The 25,288-nt window shown below is 44.7% G+C and overlaps 1 protein-coding gene and 1 long non-coding RNA gene across 3 annotated transcripts in view; one reads left to right on the top strand and one right to left on the bottom strand.

Annotated features, from left to right (window-relative positions):
- Nucleotides 1–6,468, bottom strand: part of LOC138264301 (uncharacterized) — a 63,636-nt gene extending 57,168 nt beyond the window's left edge. Inside the window, exon 1 of the long non-coding RNA XR_011199290.1 lies at nt 6,319–6,468. This is a non-coding gene — a long non-coding RNA (uncharacterized lncRNA). The remainder of the gene's footprint in view (nt 1–6,318) is intronic.
- The window catches only part of IL13RA1 (interleukin 13 receptor subunit alpha 1), a 332,178-nt gene that overhangs the window by 268,470 nt on the left and 38,420 nt on the right, over nt 1–25,288 (top strand). The gene's annotated exons all lie outside the window — the stretch shown is intronic.

The following is a 25,288-nucleotide window of genomic DNA, read 5'->3' as shown; positions in this document are numbered from 1 at the left end:
ATCACTTAGGGGGGTTCAGATCTCATTCAATCAGAGGCCAACAGCATGGCCCAGTAGTCCCAGTTGGAACTGGTCAACTGAAAATCTTCAGAAAATGCCTCTTGCAGATTGTTGTCATTGTAGCTTGAACAGTAGGTCGACTTGGAGTCTACTTTTTGTTCTGAGTGCAAGTGAGAGCAAGTTCAGGGCTCTTCTCTAGTCTTAGACAGCAGGTTCAGTCCTCTTTTGATCTTCCTCAGGTCCAGGAGTGTTCTGTGGGTGTCGCATTTATGCCTGGCACTAGCTTGTGGGTGGGCATGACTTCCAGGTAGTTCCTATCCAAATGGGTAAAGGGTCATACCTACTTTTGCAGCATTTCCATTGTGCCCTACTGCAAACAATTCCACAGCGCTCCTCTCAGCCTAAATTGAAGCTGGTGGAACTGTTCACTCTTTATGCAGAGCTTGTTTTCCCACCCTAGATGTGTGGTCAGGGAAATTAGCAACCGCCTCTTCTGTGGTCACTTCAAACTCATTCTGGGGACGGCTCCCTCCTCACTGGGATGGGAAACTGCCTGACTTGGAGAAGAAAGAAGGGACCTGTCAAGTGTCATCTTACATGTTTGGACTGCCGCTGTTGTATCTGGCACAATATGTGCTTAAGTCCACCAAAGGAATTTAACTTATAGACCCGGAATACACTTTGTACCATACACTGGAGATTTACAGATAAATTAAATATCCCAACTAGGATTGTCAATACAACTATGTTTAATGGTGGAGCAGGGACACTTAATGTACTACTAGTTAGCAGGGGTAAAGAGCACCGGGTTTTACAGCCAGCAAAAACAGATATGGCAAAAATCTGGGGGTATTTGACAAAAAGATGGTCACTTCCTACAGTGAGAAAGGACAGTCTAATTAAAAACTTCAGCTTCATCATGGCCAATACCTACACTTTTAGAACTGACAATCTGAGGTGACAATCTGAACTGACAGACATTGCAACACCTCAACCGAGATCCTGGACATTACAATGAAGATGAAAACTGTTTTCTTGGAGTGAAATGTAAAACACCCACACATCCTCTGGCGATAACCCCTTAGTGACATTTCTGTCAAGTACCTAATTGTCTTTCTAGTCACATTGCCTCTGTCCAGAACTTGTTCAGAACTTCAACCAGTACCTTAGCTGTGTTCAACACGCTGGCAGAAACAGTGCAAGGATTTTAAGTCCTACCAGCAAAATAAAAATGTGCCTACCAGAGTGTTCCTTCTACACTGATAAAAAGGCAATTTTTTGTAATTTTGTTTTAGTATTACAGTGACACGTAGTGTGGCCTCATTATGGAAGGGACAGCCCTGCACACTGGCTCTTCTAATATACTCCTCGTAGGACTAACAAAACATTTGCTTGCAGTAGGTAAGGGGATGTTAAAAGGAAGTCGCCATTGTCAAATGATTTTAGTAACTTTTTGCTGATCTTTAAGAAACTTGACAGTACCTTATCAGGCAGGTTATCAGAAAGGGCACCAACAGCTGGAAGGTTATCATGTTTTGTACGCAGGCCTTGTGCTATTATTCCCTAATTGTTTTCATTTTCTTAATTGCTTCTTCTTAGCTTTATTATATCAGTTTCGTTCATCGTGCTTGGGTTTGATATATTTACCAAAGCTGAAATCACGAAATTCATAGATTGATTGTATTTGAGTCGGTTTCCTTCATTCTACTCAAGTCTCCAGAAATATCAAACGTATGTTATATTAATACAGAAAAGTAGGGTGGGTGGACTGACATTGCCATCCCAACACACAAGGTTAATGTAACATAACCCAGGTAACTGAAGCTGTGCTGGTTCCTTGTTTGATGCCCTATCTGCACAGCGCCATGTGACACTATATATTATATGTACTGTGTAAGGATCCATACATCACTCCTGCTAGAAAGTGGCTCCACAGTATAACCATCCGTCACACAATCCCTTAAATTACAGCTGAGTCTCATTCTTCAGTGTCAAGTTTCAACTGAAAGACTACAGAAAGACTCAAGCAATCTGTCCCTTGATCGAAGTTTGTAAATCTGCACCTTTTATCGTACATTCACCTCCCTTCCTTCCACTCTTCCACAATACACATATTTAAATTATTGCATTGCTCCTTTATGAGACTTCTGATGCTGACTATACATTTTTTTGCAGCTCTCCTCTGGACCGGAAAATGTTTCTAATAAAAAACATAAATAAACCAGCAATCACAATATCATAATGTCTGTAAAGAAAATACATCAAGCATCACACACTGACGGAATTACAAGCATTATATTGCCCCTGCAGCCTTTACAAAGGAGCTACTTGAGCATCATCCATCACCAATGAGATCACAAAGGGATGAATGTAACTTTCCATGAAAAATGAAATGGCATTGAAGGGCAACCCATGCAAGCAATGACAAACCACGAAAACTCGTACTAGCCAAAGGCTGATTTGGGCTGACCCAAAACCCACTATTTGTGCACAACTTCTTACATGTACCTTTTTCAAAGTATTGGCATGTTGAAGTCTCCCAGGCAGCTATAGTCGTCTGTGGAGTGACCTAAAATGGCACTGAAGTTACATGCACACCTGCCTGTGCGCGTGCACAGACAGTCACACAAGTGCTTAAGTAATTCTCAAACCCTCCTTATTGGATTACCCCAAATTCCCAATTGCAGAAATCTGGGAAAATATTGTGGCCGAGTAAATACAGAGACACCCATTTTAAATGTCTCAAGCCACTCAGTGTTGACTGAACTGCTCACTGAAGCTCTCCACTATACTTCGTTTTTTGCTCACGTTTCATTTCGCCTCCTTCTGTTCGTCCAAACCCACGGCCTTTAGACTGGATGTTAGCAAGTCCTTTCTTAAAAAATTAATTGATTACATTGTTTTAATATGCACAAGTTTTATAACACGTTTTAATTTAATATCGTTGGTGGAAAGAAATACAAGCGCAGCCCCCCCCCCCCCCATCACACACACACACACACACACACACACACACAGAAGCCACTGCAGCAATCGGGTGGATTTAGCCAATAATCAGTCATTTACACAGTTCGTTTCCCATGTGCTAGACGTATTCAAGCTGCCAACCGCTTTCAAGGTCTTTTAACACAACACAGGAACCTAAACGCCTGGGTTGCTTTGGAAAATTTCAAGAATGTTTTTACTTTTCAGAATACCGATCGTCCCCCCACTCGCACCCTTAATTTTACCTCACATCCTTCGGCTGTCACGACACCCCCGCCCCTCCTTCAGCCACTGTTGAACCATCTTTTTATTTGGGTGCGCTGCATATGATCAGGGGCGTAGCTTCAGGGGGGCAGGGAGAGGTTACACCCAAATAATGAATGTATTTTGTGATAACTTGGGTACAGATACTTTTTCAGTCGCGTATAGTGGGGTCTCTGTCGGATTTTACCAGGAATGTTTACACACACAAGCAAAAATTCACACACACTCTGCCTCTCTCTGTGTGGAAAGACTTCAAAAATGTTGGTTATTTCACTCAATAATCCGCCGTCTCTCTTAGTACGCATTCCTTTCCCTTTCCACTGTCCAGTAAGCACCTCTCCTTGCCATGCTTGTTGTATAATGTATTTTAACATCATGTGCCAGCGTGTTTGTCGGGAAATCTGAAGCCGACACCCCCAATCATACTGACCAAGTTACGCCCCTGCGTGTGATTGCCGGTAAATGTCTCTCTTTGAAATCTCACCGATTGAAAGGAACCTTGGGGGAAAAACAGGGATAGATACGTAGTTACTTGCGAGATTTCCCATCAAAATTCAATACATTATTCCAGCTAAAGTGGAGAATTGTCCTTAGTGTACCACGATTGGCTTTTACATCGGGTCTGGCTGCTGGGCGAGACATGGGATGCGTGGCAACATGCAGCACGCGTGCCCTAGCCAGATAGTTCTAATTTGCTTTAGATGAGGGCCTCTAAGGTAATACCTGTAAATCATTTCCTTCCAGTGACCACACACATATGAAACTTGCGTCTGCCATTAAAAAGCTAGAGATACACTAGGTCCCCTTAATTTAATTTCAGTTATGGGTTCAGAGTTTCCTGAATTTCAAATGCAATAGTTCTTTCTGCAATATGGACTAAGCAGAATGTGATCATAAGTGTCTCTCTCTAAAGATGGAGGAGCCAGTGTCCGTGCAAGCAATATAGGACTGCACCTGTTAAGCCAATAATGCGTTGCTGCAGGGATTATGGTCCCATCTATGAATACTTTAAAATAATGCCTGTGATGGGGTAATAGTAGCACACTCAGTCAGGGAATATTGTATGAATTATTTCCTCATGTAGATTGCCTGGTTCCGGGTTAAGTGAAACCCAAGCATGGGCCCTAATCTTAGGGCTAATTTTCCGTGCTTGCCCACCGTGGGTATCTGGAAGAAAGAAGATGATGTCCTGGCACAGCAGAAGCCTGGATCTTCTCTGTGAAGGTTGGCTAGGACTCCACTGCATCCAGGTGCCCAAGAGCTATTAAGGAACAGGCTTGGAGGCCCACTGCACCCTATGAAGTTCCAAACCGGTTTAAGAGATTTAGCAATCAATTAACATATCTCTGTTATTAGGTAAGACCAAGATTCGATTTTTTCTATTATTATTTGTGTCAAAATTGTCTCTTTCCCCCGTCAACTCATGAATGTGTCTAAGAAAAGTTTCTAAAACTATACTCCAAATAACTTATTCCTTGCTCTGCCATAGGTACTCAGTTCACCATCCCAGTTTGTTTATTTACTAGTAAGTGCTGCTCAGCCTTGGTGTGACTGGATTCACTACAGATATACTTCTTGTACATTTACTACGCCTTTTTAAATGTTACTAGGTCAGTATGGATTGCTTAATGTTCGCAATTTAAAATGTCTTTGTATTGAGATCTGGTGGCCTGAAGTGCTTATTTAAAAAGTATTGCAGAAGGAAGCTTCAATAGTATAGCCTATATTAAACCGTGGCTCTTCATCATAAGCATCATTTGTTATTATTTGTGGACGATGAGGCAAGAGAACAAGAGTCACAAAAATCAGATTTCCCAGGCTTAGCCTGTCATTCACATACTGAAGCCGCATAAATGACATTTGCTGATTGCCATACAGAACAGAAGTGCCAACATCTTTCACTAAGATCATGTGGCCTAGTTGAGAGCATTAGTCACGTATGGACTCGCGGATCCACCTGTGTCTTGTTCTCTGCTACTGAATTTTGTCACCATGTGGGTGCTTGATTCAGGCTGGGCTTTGTGTTGAATTCTTAAACAACTGGGATATGACCTTCCATGTAACACCGATTTCCATCCTACTTATTCTTTTCGCTTCTGTTATATCTCTAGGTTCACGTGGTTGGTGTGGCAATCGCTATTTTTTTAAAGGTTTGTTTGCTTCATCCCTTCATCTAAAATGTGGACATCCTTCAAAGGAAGAGAGTATAACAATGTAGCTGATGGAATTCAGGCCAGCTCTTAGATCGTGTGGTCAGATTGCCCGAAACAGGTAGTGGATGGTTTTAATGTTCCCTGAGACAAAGTATCTCAGATATGGCACACTAACAACCTACAGAACATCCCAAGCTCATAGGATGGCAGTGTTTTAAGAGCACAGGGATATGTTTAATGGACAAAGGTGCATTTCATGGGCTATGTGGTGGAAAGCACATGCTTCTTTCACTTTGGCATTTCAAGACATGGGAGACTACAAGCCCAGAATTCGTGAAATGTCCCAGCTCCGAGAGGAACCTGTTGTTTTCAACATATTAGGTTGATTAGACTCTGCTTTTGAAAACAGAGAATGCTCATGCTTTGCAGATGTGAAAACTGTGGGTCAGCCTGGAAGTCACAAAATCGTATGCAGCCCTTTGCACCCGACTCCTATTTTTTGGGAAATTGTTGTCTGCCTCTAGTCATATTCCACTTGTTAACATATTACTTCAGTACAGGTGTGGAGATATCCCTTGGGGATCTCCAATAAGATCTCCCATAATTAAGTACATGAAGTTTAATACCTACCTCTGGCTCCGCACAGTTTTCATACAATGTTTTCCTCCTATTCTTCCAACTGCTATTCAGCTATACGTTTGATCCGTTATATGTATTTTACATAATAGGCGCTGTTGTGATATTCATATGCTTTCAGAAGCGCTTAAATTACATCAGCTCAAACACAAGAAAAACAATTGTCTCGCTTCAAGAAAACTCGTTTTTATAGAGCACTCAATTCATCAATTTTGCTGTTTCAAAACGCTGCAAATAACCCATGCTGTTAATCAAAAAAAGGTGAACACATTATATTTACCCCAGATGGATGAAAGACGTGGCTTGTACTTGCCGGTAGTCAAACTCTTGATCTGCAAGTCACATTGTATTTCTTCAGTGAGCCATTAACTCCCTGAGACATTTTATCTAAACAGCAACCTAGGAAAATCCTGCAAACGATTATGAGCATCTGTTTGTTAGAGTGTAGGGATCCTCTGCTTTGAGAACAGTAATAAGAATGTTATTTTCTGGAAATGCTTCACCAGAAGGAGCACAGCTGGCAGACAAGCCTTTCAAGGTTAAAAAAAAAAGTATTGAAAAGCCGTGATTTCCGGGAACAGGATTAAGTAATGCCAAGTCCTTCTGCTTATTCTCAGAATTCACAAGATCAAGGGTTAGTTTCATGGGCTGCGTTCGTCAATTGATTGCATGCAGGGTGTATGTTCTCTCGTATTTAAATCGTATTGTTTTCAATACATTGTTTTATGGCATTGATGGGTACAGTTCAATCTGTGTCCCGAACTTTTATACTTGTATGACTTGTGAACACTAACAATATTTGTGATTTTGTAAATACATTTAATTACACACAATCTGCTTAGATAAGTAAATGTTATCCACTAAGTTGGGAATTCCATAATAATCACACAGACATGAATTAATAATATTTTTGCTGTCCTTTTTTCTGCTATTTAAATTTGCTGAGCGTGAGATATGAGGTAGTGCAGGTGTAAATGTTATCAAGAAGCAACTACTTGCGTTACACAAGGGTTTCTTACACAGGCCACTATACTTAATGCTTCTTACAAACACTTGATGCTTCTTTTATCGAGAAGGTTGTTTGCTCTCCAGTCACTTACACCTTATTTGCCTTGTGTCGAGCGCTTTGGCAATTCAACCACCGTTCTTCCTGCTCCCCGAGAAAGAGGGATGGAAGGAGAAGTAATCAGCAAACATTTAAGGTACAGTCTTTCTGCAAAGAGAGGCTCCAGATATTGAGTAAAGTGGTGCACACAGTCTGCACGCGAGTGTGGTGGGGTCTACAGGTTGCATGTGGTGTGTGTATTTGTGTCTGTGTGTGAGAGAGAGACAGGAGTTAAATCAGTGCTTAATTTGTGCTTGTTGTTTCCGGTGCAGAGCACCAGCACTTATTTTTGAGGGTGGGCACTTATTTTTCTGATTCAAGCATTTTGTGCAAGCAAAAGACACACATGGGAAAAACGAAAAAGCTTCACAATGGGAGAAGGCAGAAAGCTGCAAGAGTGAGCTGAAGGGCAAGGAGTGGCTTTAAATGGATTGAAGAGGCCCGAGATGGCTTCAGGGTTAGGCTGCTTCAGTATTCCATGTTCGAACATTTAATTGCAGCAGTTGCGTGTTTAAGAGGAGGGTCTTGGGCTCTGGCACCTTTTTATGTACAAATTAAGCACTGAATTAAAGCCACTAATCCACTGCCCAAACCATCGGTTTTGGCGAATCACAGCGTAAGAAAAGTTTTGCTCTAAGCACTGACAGCCTCAGTGGTGCCATGTTCCCAAAGGTGACATTCCCACCTATGCCTGCCCCTGCTGTCACCACTGCCTGTTGGGTGCGGACCCAATGCAGCATCCATCCTATTTATTGTTCCCTGCTTGAGAAAGCCCATCAACTCTTATGGTTGCCAGTTCTAGGCCTTCCTTGTGGCCAGGCGGTCTCCTAAAAGACTTAGCCCACCCCCCTATAGGCAGGGCAATTCAATTATAAATCAAGAGAAGTCCAAAATATGCGGCAGGTTTGATGAAAATATGGAGCAATAACAGGCAAATTCTGCGGCATAACAGGGCACATTTTGTGACTATTTTTTCAGTATTTCGCCTTTTCCACATATTTAAGACTGTCTGTGTGAAGGTTTGGCCTGGCATAAAATGGTCCATCCTGATGTCCATTTGCACCACTAGCAATAAAGTGAGAATTCCTGGCTGTATTGATGAGATCCCAGACGGAAGCTAGCCACCAGTGATAACTTAAGGCCACCTTGTTCAGGCATAAGGGCTCATTCCTGGCATAAGGTGGAGATCCTTGTAAATGATGGCCTCCCCTAGCATTGGGTGGGGGCCACAGACTTCTTGTGGCCTACCCTAGGATCTGGAGGACTACCCCAGAATCTATTGTGTATCTCTTCTATATGGTAGTGCTCCCTGGTCTGAGATGTTGATGCATGGGCATACATCCGTCAATATGTGGCAGTATTAAATGCGAGTACTTGGTGAGAATTCACACATCTATGTAGTTATATCAACTAGGTTGGTTGCCATTCCTTTCTACCATTTCCTTTCGCTATTCTGTTTAGGCTTGTTTTGCTATAGAATTGTCACATGAATTATCAAAATATTCACAACTATCCACCTTTCGATCATTTTATTTAATGGCTAACCACATCTGACAAAATACATAGTTGCTCTGTGTGGTTGGTAATGCTTGTTTTTATATGCGATTACCTCTTTGTGTGTGTACTTTGGGTAAAGGGTTCAAATATATTCAATAAATGAGATTAGACAAATGACTTAAGAAGGATGCAAATAATGCTGAAGACTGTGTCAAGTAGCTGCTACCTGTCAGTTCTACAGATAGCTGAGACTAACATTTTACCATCTAGCAAAAACCTAGCCAGCACCATTAATTAAAAGGGTCTGTATTAAGTGGTAACCTTATTAGAGTTCTCGTTCACTAGCATCATGTGCCCACTTGTGCACCAACTAAGCAAGGCATCATTGATGGTGAAGCAGAAAAACATCACGGAGTCCACAAGGCTCTAGAAAACATGTAAGAGTTGGGGGTACTGATTTTTTTTTCTCGCCGTGAATTTGAGAGCAATATTAGGAGTCACCTGAAGCTAGATCACCCAGACCCTCCTCACCTCCGAAATGTGCTATCATGGAGATAACGGAATAAATAGAGAAATAACTATAAGACTGATTCAAACCTGGATACATTAAGTGAATTTGTACTAAAACAGGAGACAAAGGGAGAATAAAGTTTAGAGCAGCAAATTAAAGCACCCTGCTTCTGAAAGATAATAAAGCATCGAGAAGCAGCATATGCAGACGCTTGCTTGAGAATCACTGGTCTTCCTTGGAGGGGAGGTTTCAGATATCAAAGGTTTTCTGGAAAGGTAGCTGGTACAGGTTTGTGTATGGGCGCGTCCAGCTCAAATTATAGAATGGCACCAAGTTAGATCCAATCAGTGGACGGCCCAAGAAACATTTAGCAAAGTTCTGCTTGCCATCATATGATTTATTTGTGAAATAGCAGGAGAAGCGTTCCTGCATCTCTATTTATTGCCAGAAATGCCATATACATGAACTTTGATAGTAGTAAACTCAAGTATTCTTGTCAAACATGAGATCCTTTTTACCTTGTATATGGAGGATAATGGCCTAATAGAGGTGTAAAAGAATTCCAGCACAACAGGGAGAAAACGAGAAAGAAAGACACTAACCGGCAAAGCCAAAGCTTTCACAGTACCTAGTTTCTTCCATTCAGAGAAAGAGGCAAGGCAAGCCATTTCTACAGTACTGGTGGCTCTCGCTTAGAGAGTGAGGCCCTGATTCCCAAAGGTAAACTTTCACTTTCTTGGAAGTTTATCACTGTTTTCTATTCACAAAGGGATTTACAAGTAGTATCTTTACAAGTGCAGATTCTCTGCACATAAAAGGCCTAACTCGTAAAGATGCTAATTGTAAATCCCTTTGTGAATAACAAACAATCGTAAACTTACACAAAAGCATAAGTTTACCTTTGGAAATCAGGCCCTGAGTCAGACCAATTATCTTTCATTTGGGAACTGCTTGCCGTCTTCACCAACAATCCCTTTATATTCCAGATAGGTTATCTTTCTCCACCTACCAACAGTCACTATCACAGTGTTTGCTATCTCTAAGTCATCAAAGAGAAAATTACCAATAAAGGGAAAGTGTACGTAATGCTATTTCTGTGCTTAACAATATAAGGAGATATTTTAATGCAGAACTTCAAGACCTCAAAGAGATTGAGCAAGTGGATGTTATACAAGTGAAATTTCACCACACCTTTGATAAAAAAAAAATGTCTTATGAAATGCCATTGGAAATATTGCCATTAGTGCCCTTAGATGAACCGGGTCACTCATCATAGGGGTCGCCTTTAGACATCCAAGCTGGTAATCCAGATTAAAAAAGCAACTACATTATCCCATAGTGATTTTGTTTTCATAGTCATCAGAAGTAGTGGTATTAGTCAATTGTAATATTGGAGGGGAGGAAGTGATTAGCTCTGTTTGTGGACTCATTTACACATAAGGAGATGCTGTCATGGCCCTTATGTTTGCATTTGATTTGACCTGATCGTAAGACTGTTCCATTCCATTTCAAGCCAGTGGCCTGGACGAACCACAAACGGAGCTAATTACTTCTTTGCCTCTCATATTAAAATTGGTCAATATCACTACTTTTTATGACTATGAAAACAAAATCACTATGAGATAATAGAGTTGCTTTTTGAATCTGGATTATCAGCTTGGCTGTCTAACGGAGACCCCTATGATTGCTTTATTCTCCTTGGTTGAATGTGAGTTAATTACCTATAACAAAAGGTATGCACACTAATTCCTGGGAGACATATTTCTCTGAAGCTAGGTAATTTATATTTCTAAAATTGAGCAACATACCTGCTAGAACAACTGTATATTACTGTCCAAGAACGTAATACACACTTTGTGCTGTCCTTCGGAAGACAAGGGAAATTGGTAAACATACTCAGCATAAGTAGAGGAAAAACAACCTGGGAAGATAGTATAAGCTCTAGGGTACAAAATTGAGGCTTGTGAAAGGGATCCTTCCCTTATAAGAAAGAAAGTTCCTCTAGATGAATTGCCTGCACAGATGATAATATATATTGCCTGATTGGTCCTGAATGCTTTAATGTGCTTACTTAACCATCATTCATCTGCACAGGAATTGATATGACTGAATTTCCAATCATTCATCTGCACAGGAAGTGAAGTCCGTTTCTGCTTTCTTCCTACTTCAGTCAACACTTCAAGATGTCCCATCGCTAGAACACAGACAAGGGTGTTGCCTGTTTGGGCCTGAAAGTACCTTGGGCCAGAACCACTCTTCCACAGCGTGAAATAGAAATATGTGCCTCCAGCACCCTATACTGCCAATCACAACAGTGACATCTGGATCTAGACAACCCAAACAGCAATCCCACAACACAAAGACCCACCCTCCTCAACATCCCACTACCACACACCCTTAAACTACAGAACTAACATTACAACTCATGCTCATTAGCTCTCGCTCTGAAGTACTCCACACCAGTGGTTCCCAACCTTTTGACTTCTGTGGACCCCTACTTTATCAATTCTAGAACCCGGGTACCACCACTGAATCATGATTGGAATCCGGGGACCCCCCGACTGAGTCATTACTGAAAGCTGGGGACTTAATTTGTTAAAATTATTAAATTTTCTAAGTAATCATGGACCCCCTGAGGAGGCTCCACGGACCCCCAGGTGTCTCCGGACCACAGGTTGGGAACCGCTGCTCCACACCATGCTCCAAACATTACAGACCTCTTCACATATTAGAAGCTTGATGTCTTCTTCATCCCAGAATCCTGGTTTACCCCCACATCCTTAATGTCCTTCTTCCTACAGGCTACAGATTTCATCATGTGAACTCCACACATTTGAAGGGAGATGCCACCACAGTCATCCATAAGTCCTCTTAGTCCCTAGGTAAGCAAATAACACTCAACAACACTGTATTGTATTTTACACAATTAATTCCTCTAAGTGTGTTACATAGGGCAGTGTGAATAAAGTGAAACCCCTTTTGATCAGTGAAAGATAACATACAAATCTGTGCTCACGTGGGACTTTAGAATAAATGACAACAGGACAACATTTGTTCCCCAGTAAAATTATTTGGAGGGGGGTGTGGTTATGCCAAGTAGCAAGATGGTTGCTTCCTAGAGGGCTCTGCCGGCCAAATGAGCAAAATCCAGCAAAATCTATCCAAAACGGAGCCCCCCGATGGCGAGGAGCCCAGCTTAATATATGCAGTGGTGGCGAGAGATCGCCTGGAGTGGCAGATGCCGTCTGGATTGAGGCCCCGGAGACCGAGCGGCTGAGCGAGCGCGGGCCTACACCAACGCAGTGCTGGACATGAGAGGTCAGGAGGAGTCCGTCGGGCCCAGCTCGCCTAGTCCCGCTCCGGACGGCAGCGGAACGGGGTGCAGCTCGTAGAGTATTGTTAGGCCGGGTGCTGGCCGTAGGAGCTGCGTTGCGGCCCGAGGCTGAACATGCGGCGGTGCTGGCGCGGGCATATACCTGGTGAGTGGAGGGGCAGGAGGGGAGATTGGGGCTCTGATGTGGGACGCCCCCGCACCTCCGATGTGAAGATGAAGGAGCGGCGGGCTGATTAAAGGGGCCCCGGCGGGCGGGAGCACGACTACGTGAGGGGGAAACCCAGGCCTCCCTCAGCAGCACATCTGGGCCTGCTCGTTCTCCCTGCCGGGATCGGTTGGCGGGGTGAGGCGGGCCCCCTCATAAAAACACAGTTAGAGAGGCGGCGGACCGCTCCATTCAGACATTCTTGCCGAACTTATGTCTTGGACCTGAGACCATTTTTCCAAAGGCCTGGTCGCTCTGAGACGCTCCTACAATGGGGAAACCAGATATCAAACAAGAAAAACTCTCCTTTAAGGGGAAAAAGTGTATACGCCATAATGAGGGTGACAGATCTCATGGGGCATCGTCTGCCCCCCCCCCCCCCCCCCCCCCTCCAGAAGAAGACCCCACCGAGCTCGATCTTAAAGATATACTACTGGAGGTGAAAAACAGTCTTAAAACCATTGATGGTAAATTGGACCTCCTCACAGCCCGACTTGATCATGTTAAACAACGTGTGGACTCACATGAGAATTAGACTCGACAACTTTGGAACTCGGATCTCCGATATAGATGACCAGCAATTAGACTCTAAAGAACACCTCTTAAAAATGGACAGAATCCTATACATCATGAAAGCCAAAAATGAGGACTTGGAAGCGAAATCCCGCCGCAGCAATCATCGCATTATGGGTATACCAGAATCCACTTCTATAACTAAAATGGAAGACTCTGTTGAGGACCTGCTGCGCGGCCTCTCCGGGGGGCATCTATCCTTAGTTTTCATAGTAGAACGAGCCCACAGATCGCTTGGCCCCCGCCCCCCACCAGGTACGCCCGCAAGACCTATTATTGCTAAGCTTCTTAACTATCGAGATAGGGACACCGTTCTATGCCTGTCTCGCAAAAAAAGCCCACTGCAATACAGCCGCAACACCATCTTCTTCTATCCCGACTTCACAAAAGCCGTGAAATTTGCCAAAAGTGTAAAAAAAAAAAACACAGTCCGCTGAGCGATTCGACCGAGGCCGAAGGGAATGTTGACTCAAGCGACAATGACTAAGTAAATCCGGTGGTACTTCGATCCAGCGGCTCACTACCCTCAATTCGGCTATGGAACTATTGCATTGCGTCAGCTGGGACTCCTGAACCTCACAGCCGGCCAACCAGCCACTTGGCTGGTATGGACCCGGAGTCACCTCGCCCCCAGGGAGGCTTTCCATAATGGGTCTTTCTAGTACAAGTTGGATATGTCTGGGTGGGAGAATGGGATCCTTTCTCAACCAAGTTCGGGGTTTGGAGTGGGAGGTGGAGGGATTGGGAGTTTGCTGTTTAGTTACTACATGTAACAGGTTGTTTAAGTTAACACAGATGAGGTACAGGCCACCAGTTAATTCACGCATGACATCTGACACCACGCCATGTAATCTACATACAAGACCCTAGATTTAACAGACAACACATTCTGTAACGCCATGACAACCCTAAAGTGCCTAACCTGGACTATTCGGGGCCTAAATGATTCCAGAAAAGCCTGACTGGTGCATTCATATCTTGCCAGACAGAGGGTGGACATATGTTTTCTGCAGGAAACTCCTCTAGCTGATCCCAACTCCCCTTGCCTCCAAGCCAGAGGCTGGCCCACTGCCTATTCATCTGTTTACTCCACTTACACCGTGGGGGGGGTCACAATATTATTACGTAGAGGTCTTGCCTGGCACACATCACAAATACCATCAGACCCTGAATGTAGGTACGCTCTCTAGAAAGACAATCTGTCTTATTGGCTGCCGTATACGGCCTCAACACTGATGACCAACACTTCATCTCTTCATTGTGGTCTAGAATGCAAAGCCAAGGTCTGCGGATCATTATCTGGGGAGGTGACTTTAATGTCGTACTTTGATGGCATGGACAGATCGGGGGGACCGAGGGAACCACACCCACATGCATCCAAAATGCTGCACATCATCATGACTGACAACTCACTGCTAGATGTCTGGAGGCTCTCCCATCCCCGTGATCTCAAGGGTACCTGCATATCGGCCCACCGTAGGTCGTGATCCCACATAGACTTCTGGTTGGTTTCGCCAGAAGTGTTGACCTGGCTCTCAGATTTCAAACATCTTCCCCACGCTCTCTCAGACCAAGTTCCAGTCCTACTGGAGCTTCGGATTCCCCACATTACATCACAGCCATTCGCGTCGTGCCTCCCGCCAAGGGCTCTACACAATGCTGTGTTCCATAGTGAGATCCGCAGGGAGATTAACAAATTCTTTGCTCACAACATTAATTCAGTTAAATCACCCTCAACCTTATGGGAGACTTTCAAGGTGGTGATAAGAGGGGCCTGCATAGCCAAGCAAGCAGGGGTTTTAAAATCCATCCGCTCTACACTGGCTGGCCTTGAGAGGGAGCTCCGTGACCTTGAGACCCACTTTTTTCACTCAAGGGAAACTGGCCTGTTAGCAGTCATTAACTCTAAATTGCAGGAATTCAAGGAGGAGGCCATTAGTGAAACTCTGTATCTATATAAAGAGACTCAGGCGCGTAGATGTGGTGAGGGCGATAGCCCGGGCAGGACCCTGGCGAGACTGATAAAGCCTAGTCCCCATTCCTCCCATATAGCTGGAATCATGGATGCCACAGACAATCTGGTCACCACGACACCAGAGATAGCGCAAGTATTCTCTACATTCTATGAGGAACTGTATCAAGCCACATCGGTGATGGAGGAACCAGACCTCCTCACGTACTTCGAGTCAATACAACTAGTGTGGCTGAGCCGGGCTCATCGCGTCTACTTAGAGTCCCCATCACAACAGAAGAATTAGTAACTGTGACTGAAGGACTCCCGGCTCGTAAAGCACCTGGTGCGGATGGACTCACTGCCCTATTTTATAAAGAATATACCCAACTGCTTGCCCCACACCTCCTGGCCATGTACCAGGAGGACTCAATAACTCAGGAATACCTCCCGGGCACCCTACGAGAAGCTATGATAATCACATTTCTCAAACTGGACAAGCCGGCAACTCGATGTGACTCTTACAGGCCCCTCTCCCTAATTAACGTTGACTATAACATTTTTGCAAAAATCTTGGCCAATCATCTATTGCCTCTTTTGCCCACCATTATCTGCCCAGATCAGGCTGGTTTTATTCCGGGCAGATCAACGTCCCACAACCTCCTCACTATCTTAGCCATCATGCATCATTTGGCCCCACATGTCCAGGCAACAGCGGCCCTATTGGACGCCACTAAGGCGTTTGATACATTAGGATGGGCATAACTATTCCCCCTCCTGGCTAGAATCGGACTAAGTCCTTCCTTTATAAAACATATTTGCCTTCTATACACCCTCCCTACCGCTAGAGTGCGCATAAATGGCACTGTCTCAAAACCATTCCGGATCAACCGGCGGAACTCAACAGGGCTGCCCACTGTCACCGCTGCTGTTTGTGGTTCTGATGGAGCCTCTGGCAGCGCTCCTCCGACAACACCATGCGAATAGGGGTATTGGCTTAACTTCCAGAGCCCTGCTGATCTCCCTGTGTGCTGACGATATAGCACTCTACACCCGTGACCCGCGTACTAACCTGTCCCCCATGATACAGGAGGTGATCCACTTTTGGGGGTGGGGGGGTCAGTTAGGGGTGCAAATAAACTGGGGGAAATCTACGCTTTTCTCCCTCACGGAGGAGACACTGCCCTTCCGCCTTGAGTTTCCACTTCAATGGGTGATGGAACCAGTTCGCTACATGGGCATCTGGCTCAGCCGCGAGATCAGGGCTCTGTGGCAGGTGAATTATGGTAGAGCAATGGTCTGGCTAGAGGATAGAATTCAAGTTTGGTCTCACCTCCCACTATCCCTTACGTGCCGCATTTCTTTGAAGATGGTGGTCCTCCCTAATTTTCTACACCTGTATCTCAATATACTCCTCCCTTTGATTGTCATCTTCCTCAAATGCTTACAATCTAATCTGTTATCTCTGGTTTGGGGGATGCAAGAAGCCCAGGGCGTCCTGGGAGCTACTTACTTTGCCGCCAACGAAAGGCGGGCTAGGAGCGCCGGACATGACTATTTACACCTATTGTGCACAGGCACTATTTCTTCATTTTTGGGTGCATCCGACTCCCTATCAGCCGCACACTGTGGTGGAGGCGGACAAGGCTGAACCATGCTCCCTTAAGACTGCTTTGTTTATTCCTTATAAGAAACCCAGGGCTGAAATAGATACGGTTGCCTGCGTGCGCTGGGCTTGGGAGTGCATACGGAAGAACGCTGGCATGCCACTATTGTATGCCCCATCCATATCTATACTTGAAAACCAATTGCTTCTGCCCCTGCAGGAACGTGGGGCCAAGGAGCATGCTCTCAAACTCAAACTATCTGACTTTGCCAATGTATACCCTCAGGTCAATTTCTATATCAACTGCCCGAGGTAGAAGGGACACAACATACGCCACTTGACGTTCTGTTATACTATCAGCTTTGAGCGACATGCCGTGGCTTGCATTCCACCTTCCCCACAGCACCACCTACACTGCCACCATTAGAAATTATCCTCCCGGCCACATCCCCTAAACAGCTGATCACTTGCCTGTACACTCCACCCAGGCTGCCGCCCCACCTTTGGCGTCTAGGGCAGACCTCTCCTTGACACTAACAGACAAACATGGAACTACTGCTGTAGCCAACTTACCCCCCTCTCTCCTAACCACAGACTACACCTTATTCATTTTAAGTATCTACACAGTCTTTACCAGAGCCCCTTGCAGCTATTTAGGATGGGAGTGATAGTAGAGGCAACATGCACTAGATGTGGGGATGCCCGGGCCTCCTTCCTGCACTTTGCGTGGTCATGTCCACAGATACTGGCATTTTGGAAAGCGATCTATGACACTATCCAGTTAATAACTGGCCACACCCCACTGAGATCGCCGCTAACAGAACTGTTGGGATATGTGGCACCGATGCCGGTTGAATGCAGGCATCTTACAGCTATACTACTCCTACTGGCTAAAAGAAGAGTGGCCATACATTGGGGCAGGCGCCAATCACCCAATATGGCAGCCTGGGTACAGGATGTTACATACTGACAAGAACAATTAGGGGAATGTGGGGAACTATTACTACCCAACTCCTGCCCCAAGGATATATCGGGCGCCTTCCAATCCTATCTGTCTACTCTAAGCACACCCACCTCCCACATGACCAGGGTATTTACTACCTCGATGCAACGGACGGTCGTAAGCATTGAGGCAATCGCTACACATGAATCCCTGCCTTATTACGACCCCCCCCCAATTTGCAGTGGCAGCGTCTATCTCTGAAATCGAAAAAAAATAATGATTTATTTGGAAAAACAAACAATGGGTGATAGTGTACACTGTATCTACACTGAAAGCTAAAAAGTTCATCAGATGTAATTTACATAAAAGACCTGAGCTAAGATTAAGTAAATAGGTCCTTGTTTTGTGCAACTTTGTATTAGTCAAATATTTTCCATTAAACAGGCTACTTCAATATTGTGAAATGAGGAAGAAATGTAAGATATCTTATCAAATTGTTAATGAAGAAGGTACTGGTGGTGCAAGGGGACCACATGATTGTTGTGATCCAGTGCAAATATTCGAGTTTCTGGCAGGTGTATTGCAGGAAACATGAGCACCTTTTTAGAGATAATTCACCATACTATGTTGTTGTAATTAGAGTTAGTAAGACCAAATGATTAACGTAGATTTATTGGTAAACTCCTTGCATTACACCTTCACAGCTCACTGCTTCTCACCAACTCCCCAAAGCCTCCAACTCCAGCTTCTCCTCATCAATATTCTAAGGTGCACTCCAGGTTGTACCATTAGTCAACATTCTAAAGGAAGGGTTGGAGTGCACCATTTCACTAACCATAAATACATAATAGGATTATACAGAATTCATAAAGGGAAATAAAGTTAAGAGAATAATAACAGTGGGTATATAATTAGGACAATACTGTGTTACACATATTTGAGTTATTCAAACAACAACATTACAACATATGTCTATTGTACTTCTGTTTTTTAACTGTGTCAGCTCAACCCTCTTCACTGTGTACATAGCACCCCTGGCCCACATCATAAGAGCCCATGACAGCAACCTCAACTCCTACATCTGAAGACAAACAGCTCATCCTTTTCTCACCAACAGTTCCACCAGGTCTAACGTCACCTCCTGCATAACCAATTTGGCCAACTGGATGAGAGAAGACTGCCTTAAACTCAGCATCCTGATATTCTGAAACAAGAGATTTCCCTGGGACTCCTTTTGGTGGCCATCTGAACTAGGTCCCAAAGCCACACCACAGACCATGCCAGAAATGTCAGAATTAACACAACAAACCTACAATGGATAAACAGGTTAACTCTGTTACTGCATCCTGCTGCCTCACCCTCAGAATGCTTTGCAAGATCTTCAAATGGCTCCCCACATACACAAGCACTGTCACCCAGGCCTTCATAACCAGCAGACTTGACTACGGCAACACGCTGTACATTTGCATCTCCAGCCAGCTCTTGCAAAGACTCCAAAGCATCCAAACCACAGCTTCCAGACTCATCCTAGCCATCCCCAGGAACACTCATAACGCTCCCTACCTCACTGAACTGTACTGGATACCCTTCCAGAAGTGGTGCCAATTCAAGCTTCTCATTCATGTCTACAAACCCCTCCACAACACCAGACCAGCATACCTGAACAATCAGCTTCAATATACCAACCATATGGACTGCTACGATCGATGACTATCACCATTGCATGGGTACCCCACATCAGCAGAAGCAAGTCAGGAAGGTGCACCTTCTCCTTCATCGCTGCTAAAAACTGGAAGGAACTTCCACAACACATCAGTACAGCTCCTTCAATTCCCAAATTCTGCATTAAACTGAAGACCTGGCTGTTTAATTAGGATCTTTACCTGGCCTACATTCTTGCTCTGGCGTTTGGATAGCCTCACAGGTGATAAGTTGTGCCATACAAATCAACATAATATAACGTATTTTAACAATTACATTGTATTCACAATTTTTTTTTTGTTATTGTTGGTTGGATGGGTTTGTTGAGGAATACGGTGGGAAGTGTTAGAAAATATATATTTAGTATTAATTTATAAATTGTTAACCTACTACATGTTAATGGGTTAAATAGATTGTTTATTTTAACAAGTTAATTTATTTTGAAGTATTAATGTATTAAATGTACATATTATATATATATATATTTTTTTATTTAATATTGTTTTTAATTTTTCCTGCTGATTTGTTAGGCTTGCCAGGGAATAGTGTGGGAAGTTTTTTAAATATATACTTTCAATTTTTTTTCGATACATTAATGTTTAATTTGTTAATCTGTTAAATATGCAAATTATTTAAAAACACATTTTTGAGGCAATTATGTGAGTATTTGGTTGTTTTGCAAAATTATTAAATGTTTTATTACCTGTTAATATTTTAATTGTATTTTGTTAGTGTTTGTCATGATTAATAAATTGTAATATGTGCTTTCAATGTTTTTTAATTTTAGTGGGTTGTTCTGGTCGTACGGAAGTAAGGCGGGATGTTTTAAAATACTTTTATTGATTTTACTTATTAATTGGTCAAATAGTTTCATAAATGTATACAGATAAATACGCACACACTACGTTCTGTAGTACTTTTTGTAAAATGAACTGCAAAATGCTATTCTGAAACCTAGAGTCTCTGCCCTTACAGATATATGTTTTGGTAGTACGCATGGGAGGGACACAAAAGAGTGGCTGGAAAATGGGGTTTAGAGAAGGCCAATGAGGAATTTAGAGAGGAATATCGACCCACCTACAAAAGAGTAAGCCCATAGCTATTCACAAACTGCATTTCTTTAGTTACTGCAGCCAAAAAGAGACCAAAACCAGTAGTAAAGTACTCCAAGTAGTAAAGCATCCAAGCGCCTTGATACCTTCTTGGATGATTAGGGGACTATAACATAACAGCTCAGAGCTGGAGCAAGCCTAGCATCACACGTGGCCAATCACTTTTATTTAAACCTCCTGCCTTAGAAATAAAGCATGTAGGAACCTCCTGGGAAATAATGTTAAATTAATTTAAGTTATTTAAATATGTGATATATAAAATTGATATAAGTTAATGTAAAAAATATTGTGGAAAAATAGTACATATTTGGCGGCATGGCCAAGACAGGAATGGAGTGAGACGTGTATTGTCCCAGCTCTGGATCCCCGTGGGCCTTTAATGCCGTTCTAACGCACTGGGACTTACCTGCACTGCCTTTCTCTACCCGGACAGCTGCCTGGGAATCCTTTGGAGGCAGTTGTGGACCCGGAGTCCTGACATGTGGCGCTTCGAGAGTGGTGTGGAGCCCCAGTGCTTAACTTAGAGCCCCCCACCTACGTCTGTCTGGCCTCCCTCTGAGGCCCTAAAAATAGCTGGCATCATCAATACACGCCTCTTGCTGGGGGCACTCACTGAATCCTGCACTGCTCTAGATCGGCTACCTCCTCCTGCCGGCAATCCTGTGGGCCCCTCGGCTGGCGGCTTTGCCCTTCTCTGGCCCTGCACTATGGTCTAGGGGTATGTGGGCTGGGCCTTGGCATGACCCTCCACCTTGGTGGTTGAGTTTTGTGGCCTGGAATGTAGCAGTATTGGGGTGGGCCTGGGCCCCTTGGGGTCAACCGGTTTAGACAGTGACTAGGACTGGGCCCGCACAGCATAGAGACTGTCTAGGACCAGGCCTGGACTGGGCCAGGGGCTGAAGCTGCAGGCCCATGCCCTGCCTGGAGCCTCATTGGCTGCTCCAGGCCACGGCGCAAATAGGGGCCCCAGCCTGCCTGCTGCTGTGATAAGCAGCTGTGGATGATGAAACTGCCTCAGCCCGTTCAGACCCTGATCCTGCTGAAAACCTTCTGGTTTGGCCCCTGTGAGAGACATCAGCTGATTCTGTCTGAGGGCCAGCTGTGGTGATTTCCCACTGGCAGCTCTGTGGTTTGCGCCATTAAAACTGTCCTGACTGTTACACAGCACACAGATGGAGAGTCAACTAGGCCTTGTCAGGCCACCCTGCTACAGTAGGTAAGCCCTGAGGAGCCAAGTAGGTTCCTATTGGGAGAGCACTTGGGCATGATGACCCCGTTTCTTGCTGAGTCTGATAACAATTGTGTTGGGCGCTGTGTCCTGTGAAGAAACCCCTGGGGCTGTGCTGTCATTGGACTGTGGCTAGGAACGTGGTGCTACTTGACGAGGAGCCATTCGTGCGGCTTACCTCCCTTTCCCACATAGCTGCACAGGGGCCAGCACCTGCCTTTGCCACCTGGACCGTGACATGCTCCTGCCCTGCCATCCTCAACTTTCACAGGGATCCGGCTAAGCAAAAATGTGCTGACAGCCACACTGGCCCACTGCTGGTTCAGCATGTCCCCCTCCATGAACTAATGCATTATGCCACTTCTTAAGCCTGCTAAAAAATGCTCTGTGACCTCCCTCTGACATAAAGCTTTGACAACTGATACAGACACTAAGGAGCGGCCCCTAGCTGGAGCTGAGACTCAGCCTTCATACCCATTTCCCAGGACTACATCACAGTTTCTTAAGGACATCTGCTCAGAAATAGGATCCCTCAAAGTTCACTTTCATTCCTACCTCCAAGACATGCACTGTGATATCTCTAAAGTAAGGACGCTAGTTGATGGAACGGACAGCTGATTCCCAAGTGGAAGTCCAAAAAATTGTGTGGCATAAGTTGGCAATACTAGAAAAGCAAAAGTTAAAACTGCAAACCAAGAAGGAGGACCTAGAAAACAGAAGTTCCCAGGGGCACCAAAGGTGATGACATCATGATCTTAACAGCAGAGCTCCTTCAGACGTTCTGGGACAATGTCGAGGCTTCCCCACCTAGTCATGGCTCATTGGGTGCTGGACATCTTTGAGGGTCCACTTCTTCACGGAATAGGAAGCCATTCTTAGAGTGTCAAGGGGGAAAGCAGACCTGGTCTTTTGTGGCCACACAATCTAGCTCTTTGGGGACCTCTCCCCGGTCACACTGCACAAAAGGTGTGACTTCAAGTCGGTCACTGCCAAACTGAGGGTGTTGGACATCTGATATCAGTGGGGCCACTCATTTGCCTTTATATTTCAATGGGGGAGGAAGCCTCATCTGCTATGCTCTCTGGCAGAAGCAAAGAAAATGTTGGAAATTTGCAACAATATGGGAAGCAGAGAATCATCCCCACCTCAGACGCCAGTTGGGGAAAGATGGCACCCTGCCTGGTGGTCATTCTGTGGTGGCTGACACAAATAGCTAATGAAGGAACGTGCTGTGTTCTTCAGAAGACCAAAAAAGACAGCACTTATCTCCAGAGCATGGAAAAGGAATTCTAACTGAATATGTCTACACTTGGCTGACATCTGTACTTGATCGCCATCAGCTTTTCAAGTTACCTTCCCCCAGGAAACACATCTCCAAATGGGGAGATTGTCACTGCATGACAAACCCACAATACCCCCATTGCTTCTGAGCTCACACTTCTACCAAAACCCTGGGAGTAGCTATTATGTACAGGTTTTTGCTCTAAGATTTTAAGTCACCAAGGACAAGGCAGGGCACTTTCTGAAACTGAACATCCTAAGGGTTCTAACCCTGCCTAATATTTACGATTCCAATGAAGCACAAGATTCCTACATATCAGGTATACTCGAGCCATAGTTTGCTGACCTGGTTGAAAACATCACTGTGTGTGCGATCTTAATCTTGTATGGGACCCAGAGTTAGACCGCAGCATAGCCTTGTATGACGACGCTGGTGCAATGTCCACTCAATTAAACATGAGCTCACAGAGCTGGGATTGGTGAACGCCTGGTGTTCTAGGCATCCAGGTGCAAGAGATTACTCTTTCTACTCCCATGGCCATGCTTTCTACTCTCACATTGATTATGTCTTCCTTACCCACCCTCTTCTCTCTGACCCTGAATTGGTTGCCATCTCGGATATTTCAATTTCTGATCATGCACTGGGCCAATAAAAGGGGTCAAACAACACATTTTCACAACAATTACCAATAACTTTACAGGCAGGACAAGATCTCTCTGGCCCTGATAGACACTTATCTGAACATATGCGATTGGGCTCCAATTGACTCTTGTCACTCTGAACTCATTGCTGTCCCCATTATATTTGCAGAGCTCCAACGGGCCCTCTGGGAACTTCTGGGCCCCTACAGTCCTCCCTTCATGTTTTACAGAACGTTCCTCTACAGCGTCCAAAATCGCACAATGGCACTGTTTAATTAATTCAGCCAGGACTCTGGCCTCACTCACACCATGCCTGATGCAGAAATTACCCTTATACCCAAGCCGGGCAAGGACCATACATAATGCTCATCATACCACTCAGTAGCTCTTCTAAGCTCAAACGCCAAAATCTTCACAAAAATCTTCACAAAATCGGATTCCGCACTTGGTGAAAAAAGTCCCATTGTCACAATATCCTGGCCTGCCTTCTCTTGCTAGGGTAAGCTTCACCTTTCTTTCCATAGTTCTGGACAAGAAGGGACTCTGCCCTGGAATATAGCCAAACTCAGGATGTCTTACTTAACTCTGACAGCTTCCATTCATCTTAATGGACAACATACGGGGCCTGTCACACTCACCAGGGGCACGCATGAAGAGGGATGGCTGGTGTTAACTGGTGCAGTGGGTGTTGCCCTACCACATTGGGGAAAGACACAAAATAATTATAAGAAACACCAAGCAATTAGCAATAAATTGTGCTTGCTGCTTGGTGACTAATTTGCTTAAATCTGTGTTTTTATTTGGGGGGAGCAGGATGGCCCCTGGGCCGTGCGCATGCCTTGGCTAGGCGAGGAAACCCTCGACCTGCAGGTATAAGCAAGGGCAGTAATGACACACAGCCAGTGGAGATGTGTGGCACAATGGGCAGAAATCTGGACCGGGACCAGGGTTCAATTCCCGCCTTGGTGGTTCTTGGGCTCAGTTTCCCTGGACAGGATATTTCTTGCCTTGGTGCCTAATCTAATTCATGGGTCTCACTCTGCAACTCTGGGCAATAGCTTGCTTAATCTCCACAACGGGCCAAACAGCGCTGGGATGCCTGGCTTCACATTGGGGGTTGCCCAGGAGTGGGCACCTCACAGGGAAAAGCCAGGAGGGGTTCCACAGCGGTATGCGTTCAGCGCCTCGATACCTTAGGGTCGGAGTGCGCTTTACAAGTACAAATTTACATTACATTACACTGGTGGTCGTGGTGTGTGTGTCACTGTCAGGAATAGAATTTTGTTTTGGGTGTTATTAGATGGCCCAGGGTGGGGGTGGAAGGTTTCCATTAACCTAAATGGCCGGGGGTAGAGCAGGCCATTAGGGACAATGTAGGAGCGGGTGTGACAGTGAACTCTGCCTCCTTCACTTTTACCCAGCAATTTCTATTGATCATCTTCTGATAGGTGAGATGGGGCCTGGAGGAGGAGTCCACTAGCTTCCTTCAGTTTACGCTACTGGGTTAATGTGTGGGCTGGAGCAGTCCCTTCACCAAACCCCAGCGAGAATAGGTCAGGTG

This window comes from Pleurodeles waltl, chromosome 2_1 (assembly GCF_031143425.1).
Source record: "Pleurodeles waltl isolate 20211129_DDA chromosome 2_1, aPleWal1.hap1.20221129, whole genome shotgun sequence".
Classification (NCBI taxonomy): Eukaryota; Metazoa; Chordata; class Amphibia; order Caudata; family Salamandridae; genus Pleurodeles; species Pleurodeles waltl.
Note: the sequence above shows the minus strand (reverse complement) of the source record. Positions and strands in the feature narration are given on the sequence as shown.